Source organism: Gossypium hirsutum, chromosome D08, assembly GCF_007990345.1.
Source record: "Gossypium hirsutum isolate 1008001.06 chromosome D08, Gossypium_hirsutum_v2.1, whole genome shotgun sequence".
NCBI classification, from domain to species: Eukaryota; Viridiplantae; Streptophyta; class Magnoliopsida; order Malvales; family Malvaceae; genus Gossypium; species Gossypium hirsutum.
Window position 1 is genome coordinate 49,317,083 of NC_053444.1, and position 13,261 is coordinate 49,330,343.

Here is a 13,261-nt window from a genome sequence, read left to right on the forward strand (position 1 = left end):
TTTAAATCATATCATACTGGTATACAAAAATATCAGTATCTGAAAAAAATTTGGGTGTTGGCCAGTAGATGGCCGGCACCAAGTACATTTTTCGTGTCCTAAGGCAATTTTTTATTTTATTTTGGGGCACTGATGGCCAGCACCAGTCATTTTTAAAAAAAATTTTGGTGCTGGCCAGTAGATGGCGAGCATCAAGTATATTATTAGGGTCTCAAGACACTTTTTTTTTACTTTGGAACACTGATGGCTGAGACCACCTTTTTCAAGTCCCCAATTTTTTTTTGGGTTTTGGAACACCGATGGCCGGCACCAACTTTATCAGATTAAAATAATAATAATTATTTATTTTTGAACACTGATGGCCAGCAACAAGTATTAAAAAAATTAGTTTTCTTAATTTTGGGAATCAAATGGCCGGAACCCCCTCCACTCTATATATAAGGGGGTTTTGGTTATGATAGTGTAAATGGATGAGAAATTTTTTTTTGAGAGAGCCATCAAAATGAGAGTGTTTTGTAGTGTATCATCAAATGAGTTTTTTGTAGTGAATTGCATATGGGAGTTTTTTGTAGTGTACAACCGAATTTCAGAGTTGAATTATATACTGTCATGTCAACCGTAAAGGTTATGCCATTAAGGGTAAGATGACTTTTTGCACCAAAGATGGCTAACCAAGATGTCCAATGCAGATGGACATTATCTATGGTGCAAGAGCATTTATTTCACAACTTATAAGTGGGGTATTGATGCAACGTAGACCTGATTCAAGCAGAAAAAGACTAATTGTGAGGAAACTACTATTCAAAATAATTGTATTATTTCTTTAGAATGTTTGTATTTTTTATATCTGTAAATTTAATGTAGTCGTTTAGGGTTTAAGGTTTCATTATTATATTTTCATGTATTAATTTCTTAGAATGTTTGTATTTTTTTATATCTGTAAATTTAATTTAATCCGTATTATATGTAGTTTGAATTGAAAATTTTCGTGTATTAATTTTACTCATCGGTTTGTAGTTTGTTGAGTGTTTAAATTTAATTTAGCCTGTATTATATATAGTTTGACTTTAAAATTTTCGTGCATTAATTTTACCCATCTGTTTTTAGTTTCTTGGGTGTTTAAATTTAATTTAGCCCGTATTATATGTAGTTTGAATTTAAAATTTTCGTGTATTAATTTTATCCATCTGTTTGTAGTTTGTTGGGTGTTTAAATTTAATTTAGTCCGTGTTATTTGTTGTTTGAATTTTATATTTTTGTGTATTAATATTCTAGAATGTTTGTATTTTATTATATCTGTAAATTTAATTTGTTGTGTACTATTACTTATTCGAATTATATATATTTTATTAAATATTTCGAATTCATTTATTCAAACAAATAATTATTTTAGAAAAATTAAATTTATATTAAAAATAGAATAATTACAAAATAAAGTAAATATTTACAGATAAAAATCAAAATTGTCGTGATCTTAGCGACGTCCCCGATGATAGCGTGTAACGGTCCGGCTGCCTCCGCCAGCGATGTCGTGCACCTTGCTGAGGCATTTGATAGTTGTTCGGTCCGGCCTCCGGTGTCCCGTCCGGTGTACTTAGAAAAGTAGTATAATATTATACACCATAATTGAGAGTTAAAGGGTATTGCGTGACCGGAGGTGCCGATGGAAAAATATGCTCAGTAGTAGGTGTACGTGCTTCTGGATCGAGCTCCGGGTGGTATGAGGATGATTTGGACCGTGTCGAATGTTGAGGCTCGAAGTCGTCGCCAAAAATATCCTTGAAAGATGGAGGAAATTAGGGCTTGGGCTCAGGCTCGAGCTCCGAGTGGTATGATGACGAGTCGAATACTTCATATTGGGGCTCGGATCAGGGCTCAAGGCAGAATCAGTTTCGGTGTTCCCGAATGGCAGAACTCGATTATGGCGCAATCGTACGTTCGTCTGTTGCCATCAGGAAGATTCTGGTTGCACATCTTTCGGGATCAACATATAACAACCTTGGAATATAAAAGGCTTCCCGTGTACCATATACCATTCTGCGTACTCGTGCGTAGGAGAGAGCCCTCCCTCTAAGACATACAAGGAAGGGCGCCTCAAATGTCGATTATTCTATAGAAAGATATACGGTTCATATTTTTCAGCCCAATTTATTGCATCCCAACCCGAACCCTTTTTGTCCATTCCGTAGACTTATTTGATGTCGACAAGAGGGTTTAGGATAGGTTGTGCGCAACTAAACTACCTCAATACCCGACCTCCATCGTGCCACTCCACCATATGAAAATAAATCAATGAAACATTTGACAAAAACAACTATTGCTACTCAGTAACCCATGATGGTATGAGCGCTGTGATCCCTTCCTCGACATATGGCATCCATAGAAACTGCATAATATAGACAACAAGTTATTAGTTAATTTTTTTTTTGCAATTATTGTATTTAAAAATAAAGATTCAGAAGCGTATTTTATGGCATCCCTAGAATGACTCTTGATCATCATACGGTACACGGGTACGGTGAACGATCACCCGATTCCCAGTAGAGTTGCCCATCTAAAAGAGAGAATAAATTATCAGATTATTTTTTCCATGCAAAAATGAGTATACTATACTATAAAATTAAAAAACATATGGCAAAATTGAACTATCTATTTACCTGTTCACGAGTGGCCACACATACAGTTGTTGGCTCATTAATGCCAGAAATGGCATTTAGTATAACGCCCAAGACTATAGTAGAAGGCAGCAATCACCCATTATTTTCGTAGACAACTTTGTTGCTCGACAAAGCTCACAATATAAGCATGCTAATACTGCAAAGCCCCAACCAAATCTTCCGACAAGCTCGAAATCCTCTAATAAAAGGAGATACATGATGTGGAATTTATTTTGATTGACGTCCGACAACAATATCCCACCTATAAGTTGCAGAATGAACGATCTTGCAGCGTAGATAAAGTCCATCTGCGTTAGACTGCTTGGTAGATGCTGGAAGTTTTCTCTTAACCAGGTAAATTTAATACTAGTTAATGTCCTTCCTCATCGTTGGGGGGCACTCTTCCAAGAAACCGCCCACAAGTGCCCCACGGATCGAGCACTTTCTAAGCCCGGTCACTGCTTCGCCGTTTATAGGCAACCCTAGTTAGACTGCTACGTCTTGCAGTGTAATAATTACCTCCCCACATGGGAGGTGGAACATATGTGTCTCTAGGCGCCATCTTTCAACTAAGGCCGATATTAAATCAGCCCGTAGCTCAGATATTTGAATGTACGCAGCTACCCCAAAACCTACGATGTTCAAATATGGCAAAACTCTTCGATCGGAAAAATAATAGGGATCATGCAACCGGGGTCTCACAATTCGGTACTGATCCTGAGTTTATAGTAAATATAGAATGTTATATTTCTCGTTTAAAAAAGAATTTATCATATTATTTCAAATTAAATGGGACATTATTCTTCTCGTTTACCTTATTCACATTTTTAGCAATGTGGTTGTTGTCATTTAAAAGAATATTAGGATTAGGATCCATCGAGTGATCGGTGGTGGTCGGCGGTGAACGACAGTGGTCGGAGATGTTTGGAGGTGATCGACGGTTGTCGGTCGATAAAAAAAGGCGGCGGTAAATGGTCGGTAGTTAACGGCGACAGTCGACGGTGAGCGGGAATTATCGGTGGTGATGATCGGGTTTTAGGTTGAAGTACCCCATTTATAGTGGGGGACCATAGTGGCTGAACAGGGGTAAAATTGGAAAAAGAAAAAGAAAAAATTGTTTGAGGCATTGACCCATTGGGTCACTTCGCAGCAGGCCTAGCCTGCTAGTGTCGGCCAATGAAAGGCCGAATGGGCTTGGTGCCGACCAATTCCTGGCCAGTATTAACTAGCCCTGATGCTAACGCAGGCCTGACACAGGCCCTGGCCCATCCTTTTAATTTTTTTTCATTTCATTTCCATTTCCATTTCATTTCATTTCATTTACATTTACATTTACATTTACATTTACATTTAAATTTCATTTCATTTAAATTTTATTTTTTCCATTTAAATTTAATTTTTTCTCATTTCAATTTTTTTCATATTAATAACAAGTAGTCTCATTTAAATTATTTTTTCATTTCAGTTTTTGTTTTCATTTCAATTTATAATTTATTTTCATTTAAACTATCATTTCATTTCATAATCATTACAAATTCATTTCATTTCATTAATTTTTTTCCATTTAAATTTATTTTTTTTCTAGTATTCAATTTTTTTTCATATTAATCACAAGTAGTTTCATTTCAATTTTTTTTTCAATTTATCATTCCATTTCAAAATTTAAAATTTCATTTAAATTCAAAAATTTTCTCATTTCATTTTTTTTTGTTTTTTTTAAGCTTGACCTATTGGGTCACATCGTAGCAGGCCTAGTGCCTACCAAGTCATCTACTGGTGCCGGCCACTGGAAGCCCTTTTGTCAAGTCTGCTGCAAGCCTAACACAGGCCTTTACTGTCATGTCTTGTCAAATTTTTCTTTTTTCATTTCAATTTCAATTTTCAATTTTCATTTCTAAATTCATTTCATTTTCATTTCTCATTTCATTTCACATTGCATTTCATCTAAATTTGTTTTTTTTTCATTTAAATTTATTTCATTTTCCATTTTAATTGACGTTTTTTTCATATTAATTTTTGTCTTATTGTAATTTATTTCATTTCAATTTATACTTTATTTTCATTTCATATTCATTTAATATTTTAGTTTCATGTCAAATTCATTTCATATTTTATTTTCATTTCATATTCATTTCACTTTATTCACTTATTAATTAAAAACTTAATTTTAATTTATATATCTTATCTTTTTCTCATGTCAAGCCTTGGTAAGCAGGCTTGAACTTGGTGCTGGCCAATATAAGGCCATCTCTGACAGGCCTTGGTGCCGGCCATTCAAAGACCTTTTTGGTAGGCCTGTCACCTCAAATCAATCTCTTTTTTCCTTCTTTAATTTCTATTAAATTTAAATTTCATTTCATTCTAATTTAAATTTCATTTCAGCTTGATTTCAATCAAAAAGTTCAATTTCTCATTTAGATTATACTCATATATCTTTTTTAAATATAATTCCAATTATTTTCATTTCATTCCCTATTTTAATTTCATTTTCATTTCACCTTTTACTTTATTTGATATTCAGTTGCATTAATATATTTAATGTGTTTTAAATTAAATATGCATGTATATTGTATTATAATTTAATGTGTTTTAAATTAGGAATAAGAAAAAAATATTTATTAATTATTATATTTAACCAATTGTATAATTTGAATAAAGTATATCATTTGTATATGTTTTTTCATATTTTTACAATGTTTTTAGAAGAACATGCGTTCAATAATATATCATTTGTCATCTTCGAGTCTGGAATTACGAGACGATTGACCGGAAACATAGACACGATGTGGGCAAGTTGATCGGTTTTGTCTGGATGTTCGACACACAATGCAAAGTTTGGGTTCGCCCGCTTGACTGACGTCCATTTCATTTCGAATTCTCGTCAACCTTTAGGATGTCTACGAAGACTACGGTCAAGCACCATCTTGAAAGTAGGCGGTGGAACTTCCCAGTTTGAGACATCGAGGATTACAGGAAATTCGTTCCCCCATATACGCAATGTGCATTGCAACGTATAGATCTCGTCTATGAATTGTTCAACATTTAAGTTTGCTCTCGCACACGCTGTATGAACATGCGCACACGGATATCGAAAAGTCTAAAATATCCCACACTCGCAACGCCTATTTTGCAAATCATCTGTGCATGACCTAGATGGCAAACCTGAGCAACAGCCGATGTACTCTTGAACTCGAAAAGTTTCCAAGTCGTGCGAATACAATTCTATGTCCATTGTTTGTTCCTTTCGACTATTTACCACCATGGCCTTTCAGACGACCTCAATGTACATGTGCCCGGCTTCGATCTACTTAGCTTGTCCCAACCCCATCCTAGGTATCAATATGGCCAACCTATAGAATGTTGCCGAGAAAACAACAGAAATTGGTAGATGATGTGTGCGCCTCAATACAGAGTTAACTGCCTCTACCAAGTTGGTCGTCATCTACCCATACCGAAACCCCTTATCATAACTTTGAGTCCATTGCTAGTTTTCCATGCTACCCAACCATGTTCAGAGATCTGTTGGTAAAGATGACATCTGAGATTCAAGCCTCGTGAACCTTTGCTTGAATCTTTGCAGTTCTAACTCATGAGTTGCATATGCAATTTGGAATCAATATTTTAAAAACTTATAGGCTGATAAAATTTAAAAAAGAATTTTTTAAATAAATACAAACAATATCTTTTACCCATGTACACGAGTTTTTTTCATTCTTTATTCTTATAATCTCTATGGAAGTTTGCCGCGATGTGTCGGATGTAATAAATAGACCTCCACAGAACCCCCGATCGCCTTATCCCAATAAGTAGTCCCTTCGATCTGTCTGATATAAGGAAAATGTTGTCTTTTCTGACAACGTGCCTTCGTAGATTTCTGAGGAACATTTCTCAAGACTCGAAGCACTTACGCTCCATGATGGCCAAAGCAATTGGAAGTACATTTTGGTTGTCGTCTTGTACAACAGCAATCAGGAGTATTTGCGTGTATTTTTTGTACAACCAGGTCCCGTCCACCTGAACCATCGTCTTGCAGTGAGGGAAGACCCTAACACACAGCTCAAACGTCTAAAACAATCGATGAAAAACTCATTTCCTCGATGGTATCTCCCCTTCCGGGCCTTTGTACGACAGTGTTTGCAAATCAGTTACTGTCCCAGGCACATACTCTCGCATCCCGGTTATCTACCATTGAAGCTCATTGTATGACGCATCCCAATCACCATACAACTCTCGCATCACCATTTGCTTCACCCACCATGCCTTTTGGTACGACACTTTATACTTGAATCAAGTTTTCATGTCCGCAATAAGGACTGGCATTTGAATGGTGGGCGACTCTTTCACCAAGGGATGATGCAGTTGTATATAGTTTTTGCATCTAACTTTTGATGGTTTTACGACATACTAGCAGAAGTGCATGTGTGTGGACCTTCTAGTTTTCTTATCATCCACATCTGTGTCCGCTGCATTAACGCGGCTCGAACACACCAGTTACACCCACTTGAGGCTTTCCAACATTCTCCTACGTACAAAGACTGCTTTGACTTTATTACTTTATAGTCCACACCTAACTTCAAGCTGAGTTGTTTTATAGCATGTAAACAGTCTTTCTTGTTATCGAATTGTTGTCCTACGAACAACTCTTCATCGTCGAACTCATCATCAAGTAGGTAAGCCGGCACAATGTTTGTATATTTTGAGAACTCGCGTGCAAGAGTTGCATCAGGATCTACACCGGTCATAAAGAACCCTAGATTATTTCTTATGAATATACAAGGGCCCGTGTTCCCGGCCAAATGGGGGTTTGCATTTTCACCCTCCACTGGGCCTTCCTCGTCTATATCTTAGGGACACCATCCAAATCGGGGTCACTGAAATCATCGTTGGGATCCCGGTGGGACTGGTCATCATTATCGGACCCTTCATCACCATCTTCTATGGTGGCCAACACCTGGATATCTAGACGAGTACACAAGTTTGGGTTGTTATGTAACAGCCCGATTTTAGACCTAGTCGGAACAGTGGTTTCGGGACCACAAATCTGACGAGGATAAAATTTGTTTTTTTTATATTTTTATGGCCTAATATTTCACAAAATGATTTCATGGAAATTTCATTCAAAAATTTTGACGTTTAGGCACTCAATTTAGTCAAAAGGACTAAATTGTAAAAAGTGCAAAAGTTGAGATCTACATGTTAGAGGTGTCCAATTGTTATGAAATTTTAAATTGGAGGTCCTTATATGGTAATTAGACCATTGGTTAAGTTGGTGGACAAAAATGGACATGGTTAGCCATGTTTCTAAAGTTTTTCATTAAGGTCATTTTGGTTATTTAGTTATTAAAATGAATTAAAAATAAAATTAAAAGCCAATTTTTGTCCATCTTCAACCCCTAGGCCGAAAATTGCATGGAGAAACCATGGCTAGGGGCTTTCAAGCTTCCAAGCTTGATTGTAAGTCCGTTCTAGTCCCATTTTTAATATTTTTACGTTTTTGAAATCCTTGTAACAAATTTACCTATTTTTACCATTATTTTGAACTAGGGTTTGTATTTAAAAATTTACCCATGAATGATATGCATATATTTTGATGTTTTATGGAAGAATATGAATGTTTGGAGTGTGATGAATGTCTTTTACTAAATGATTTTCGATGAAAATGCCTAAAAAGATTAATTTGTAAAAGTTATAAAATATGTCACAAGTGTATGAATAAGTGAAAATTGTAGACTGCTATAGTTATGAAAATGGTTTGGCTAGGCCTAAAATGCAAGGAAATTGAATAAAAAATATTTTATGAGCCTAGGGGAAAAATTGTAATTTTGTGAAACTTTAGGGGCAAAAATGTAATTTTTGCCAAAATGTGATTTTTGGACTAAATTGAATAATGTGAGTGTTAAGTAAGTTAAATGTGTTATTATAAATCAAGAAAGACGAGAAATTGACTTTGATCAGTGAAAAAAAAAAGTGAGAAATTTCCTGGTTGAACCTCCGGAATAGAAAAGATACGAATGAAGTGACAATAATGATCACATGTGTGGCACGGGCTATGTCCAGGCCATATGTGAAAGAGATAGTAATGGTCACGTGTGTAGTACTATGTGCAGGCTACTATGTGTATCGGGTACCATTGATTATAAAGGTGGTTGTTGTGTGCTGATTCCACCGGGTATCATTGATTATAAAGGTAGTTGTTGTGTGCTGATTCCAATGGGTACTATTGATTATGAAGGTGGTTGCTATGTGCTGATTCCACCGAGTATCATTGACTATAAAGGTGGTGCTATGTGTTGATCCACTGTATATCTGTTATTATTCCGAAGTGTTCATCGGGAAATTGACTAAGTGAAAATACATGAGATCAAGTAACGACTAAGTGTAATTGAATATGACTATGTGATGAATGAGTGCAGGTATAAGTGTGAAAATTTATGAACAATGTGCTCGATATTTGATCAAACCGTCGGTAAGATGCAATGGAGTAAGTGAAATTATGAAAGAGTAAATTTAACAACAAAATAGTTTTGGAGTGTGACTTTGAAAAATCACCAAAAATGATGGAAATCGAATTAGAGAGTGAATAAGATATTAAATTAAATATGAATGAGTCTATTTTCACATAAAAGAGACAGAGCAAGCAAACGAGTTTTATATTATGAGATATTTGAATTTTAGTGAGATAGGGCTAGAATGATTTCGAAATCCCCTGTTCTAAATTTGGAAAATCATTAAAAATTTTAAAAAAATAATTATGAGATAAAATTCATATGTTTAGAATCCTGAATGAGTCTATTTTCAAAATAAACAAATGAGAACATTATCCAAATTCTGTACTATGAAATAATTAATTTTTAGTGAATAAAGGTCAGAACTGTCAAGCAGTGAAATAGGGGAAACTTTAAAAAGTAAAATATACTTATTGGCTAAGAAAAAAATTCTGGAAATTTTATGGTGAGAATATATATGAGTCTAGTTTCAGGGAAAATTAACGGATCTTAATTTGGAGCTCGGTATCTCAAGATATAAATAAGTTAGTGACTCTGACTCAGACAGACAGTTTGAATTTACATACTGGAAAATAGTGAAAGTATGGATAATGTTGTTTAAGCGTGTTATACACATTAATGATGTGGAATGGAGAGGAGGAGGAGGAAAATTGGAAAATATATGAATGATTTGTGTATAATTGGTCATATGCTCGATTATGATTGATAAACGGTGAAATAGAAATGATGTTTATATTTGCGCATGATTGGTCATGGTTTAAGCTCATGTGGGAAAGTAAAGTTTCATAGTATGTGTGTATGGTATATTTGAAATATGATATGGCTTGAGGTAATGTCATGAATAGTTTATGAATTAACACATGTTGGTAAGTTTGATACATGAACAAATGTTGTGCTCATCTATGCTTATAATGCTTATGCTATATGTTTATTTGGTTAACATATTTGGTGTACATGCTTAGGCTTTGGCCAAGTTGTGGTTGGATTATGCCACGTTAAACTTATAAGTTATGCATTGAGATGGTAAGTGCCTAAATGGAAATATGCTTGTGATCATGACAGGGGTGGTAAGGTTTAAATTATGTAATCTCTAGTGAAATGGTTTATCACGTGGTTAATTCCAAAAAGGAATTATGTTTAAATGCATTAGCTTGCGACTATGGTTGAATGATATGCTTATGTCTTGTGTTATATGCATAGGAAACGGGTGTGGAAAGATAATGAAATAGTAAGTTCATATTTGAAGTGAAAAATGACGAAGAAAGGGATGGTGAGTTTAATTGATGTTGTTATTTAAGCTAAAGTGATATTTTCATTGCAAAATTGAGAATTTCATAAATGTGTTAATGAATGGTATAATCGATAAACGTTGAGTTAAATGGTAAATATGTATTAGTATTGAACTTACTAATATTGAATTGTACGTGAATTAAATGGAAATTGCTAGTGATAGGATTTGAATTGTGAGTATGAGAAATTGTGAATTGAATAAAAAGAAATGAAGCATTGACTTGCATGAGTATGTATCGGGTCTCGTAGGCCCTATTTATTATGAATATAATATTTTGAGGATATATTGTGAAGAATTATAAAAGCATGTTAATAATTTGAAAGTTTTAATTTAGATGAAATTTTATAACTCGGTTCAATACGTTTACAAGTGTATGTGTTCTGATAATGCCTCGTACCCTATTTTGGTGTCGAATACGGGTAAGGGGTGTTACATGTTATACGAACATCCACCGGTATTTGGATTTTCAGGAGTTGGCATTGACCGTCCACAACCCGACTAATCTTCCTAAGAGACGTTAAGATCAAAATCAATTCTAGAATGTGGCTTGCTGGAATTACAACTTGAATAGGATCCTGTTTAGCTATCTCCGCGAACAACTCAATCAGGCTAGGATTATCTATCTCAAGGGGCAATAAATTGCTATCATTGTTCTAGATCATCATCATCATCTTCAAGCTCCATTTTTGAGAACTTGAGTGGATCTGTTGAAACCGAAAATTTGTAAAACATTCTCAGCATTTGCTTCCCGTAATGGGTTGTTATCTTTGTATTGATTTTTTGTTTTAAATTCGCCAGTGAAACACGCTTGTTGAATCTCATTCCTATTTTTTTTGACTTTGAAATACACAGCCTTCTTCAATTGTATTTATCATTTCTCCATCGAAATGAACATAAACAAACAAAATCTAGGAACCCATCTTAAAAAAAATTTGCTTCCTTCTCAACAAAGAAAAAACTGATATTTTTTAATCTCGATTTTCAACTAAAAAAGCAAACAAAAACTCAAATAGAAGACAAAACACCTATATATATATCTGATAAATTTGATGCCGGTCATTTGATTCCCAAAATTAAGAAAACTAATTTTTTAATACTTGTGCTGGCTATCAGTGTTCCAAAATAAGAAAAATAATTTTTTTAATTTGATAAAATTGGTGCCGACCATCGGTGTCCCAAAACCAAAAAGAAAAATAATTTTTGGGACCTGAAAAAGGTGGTGCCAGCCATCAGTATCCCAAAGTTAAATAAAAGGTGCCTTAGGACCCGAAAAATGTGCTTGGTGGATGGCCAGCACCAATTTTTTTTAAAAAATAACTCTGGTGCCTACCATCAGTGCCCCAAAGTAAAAAAAAAAGTGCCTTAGGACTCGAAAAATGTACTCAGCACCTAATTTTTTTTTAAAATGACTCTGGTGCCATCTGTTACATGGCCAAAACCAAATTTTTTTTCAGATACTGGTATTTTTGTATACTAGTATGATACAATTTTTAAAAAATACCCTGTTGCCAACCATTCATGTCCCAAACTCAAAAAATTCAATTTTTAAATCCTGACACAATCATCAAGTAATGATGGGGCCAAAACACAAGGTGGTGCCGATCATTGGGTTTCCAAAACCTAAACTTACTATTCATTTCAGGTCATTTTGGTGAATATTTTTAAACCAGGGTTAATTTAATAAATATTAATTTTTTTTAGGTTAGATAAGTAAAATAGCCTAGAATTGAAGTATAAAACCGTCGAATAAGGAAAATATTAAATTTAAGCCTTTAGTTAAATAAAAAAAACTTTAAATTTTGATAAACTCTAAAAAATAATTCATTTAATTTAAATATTTTTAACACAATATTTTTAACTTTCAACTCAAAATTTTATAATTTTATTTAGACCCTAAAAAAATTTCTTAGTTGGCCCTTGTAAAAAACCTAATTCTATTGCCTTCTTCCCGAACAGATATTGCCTTCAAGAACTCCAAATAAATATCCATTAACCCGATCAGAGATTCTTTGTTCCACTATTTGAACACATTCTTCTCTTTTTAAGCTACGTCAACAAAACTTTTAGACCGCCTTTAGATGACCAGTTGGCTCCAATGAGATGTGGTTAGCACCTTAAACTGGATTGAAGAGTTGTTTTGAAACAAACTCCAGTCTCTCAATCTTTCTCATTGACCTTTACCCCTCCATTGTGATTTTCCATTTCCATCTCAACCTTCTATTTCCCCCTACGCTTTTTACGTTTTGGTTATCCCTTCCTCCTTCGAAAGCTAATGGTATTCACTTGTTCCTTTAAATCTCCTTTCATTATTTCATTTTGTTATTTATTTTGCAGATTACCAAATAAATGATTGCATAAATTTATTTTTATATTATAAAGTAATAGAGTATTTATTTATATAATTAGTACAAGTGAACTAGAAAAATACTATCATTGTTGATAACTTTTATTTATTAAAAATAATATTTACCATTATGGTAACTAATTTACTGTTACTACTAGTTTTTAATCACATAAAAATTAATTTTACAGTCCTTTGTAATAGAGGACAAAAAAAAATGAAGATTAAACTATCAAAACTTGAAAAATGACCGTGAAAAGTGAAATTATTGAAAATGGAGAATTTAAGGTATACCAATTTATGGGTCAGGTTGAAGGTCAGCTCGAAAAATAAAAATGTTTGAGTAGAAATATAGGTTCGAAAAATTAACTTAAGCAAAAAAAAAAGCCCGTTTAGAAAACGGGTCGAACCTCGGATAAGATTTTTTTGTCTGAGCAGGCTTAAATTTGCAAAATATATATATATA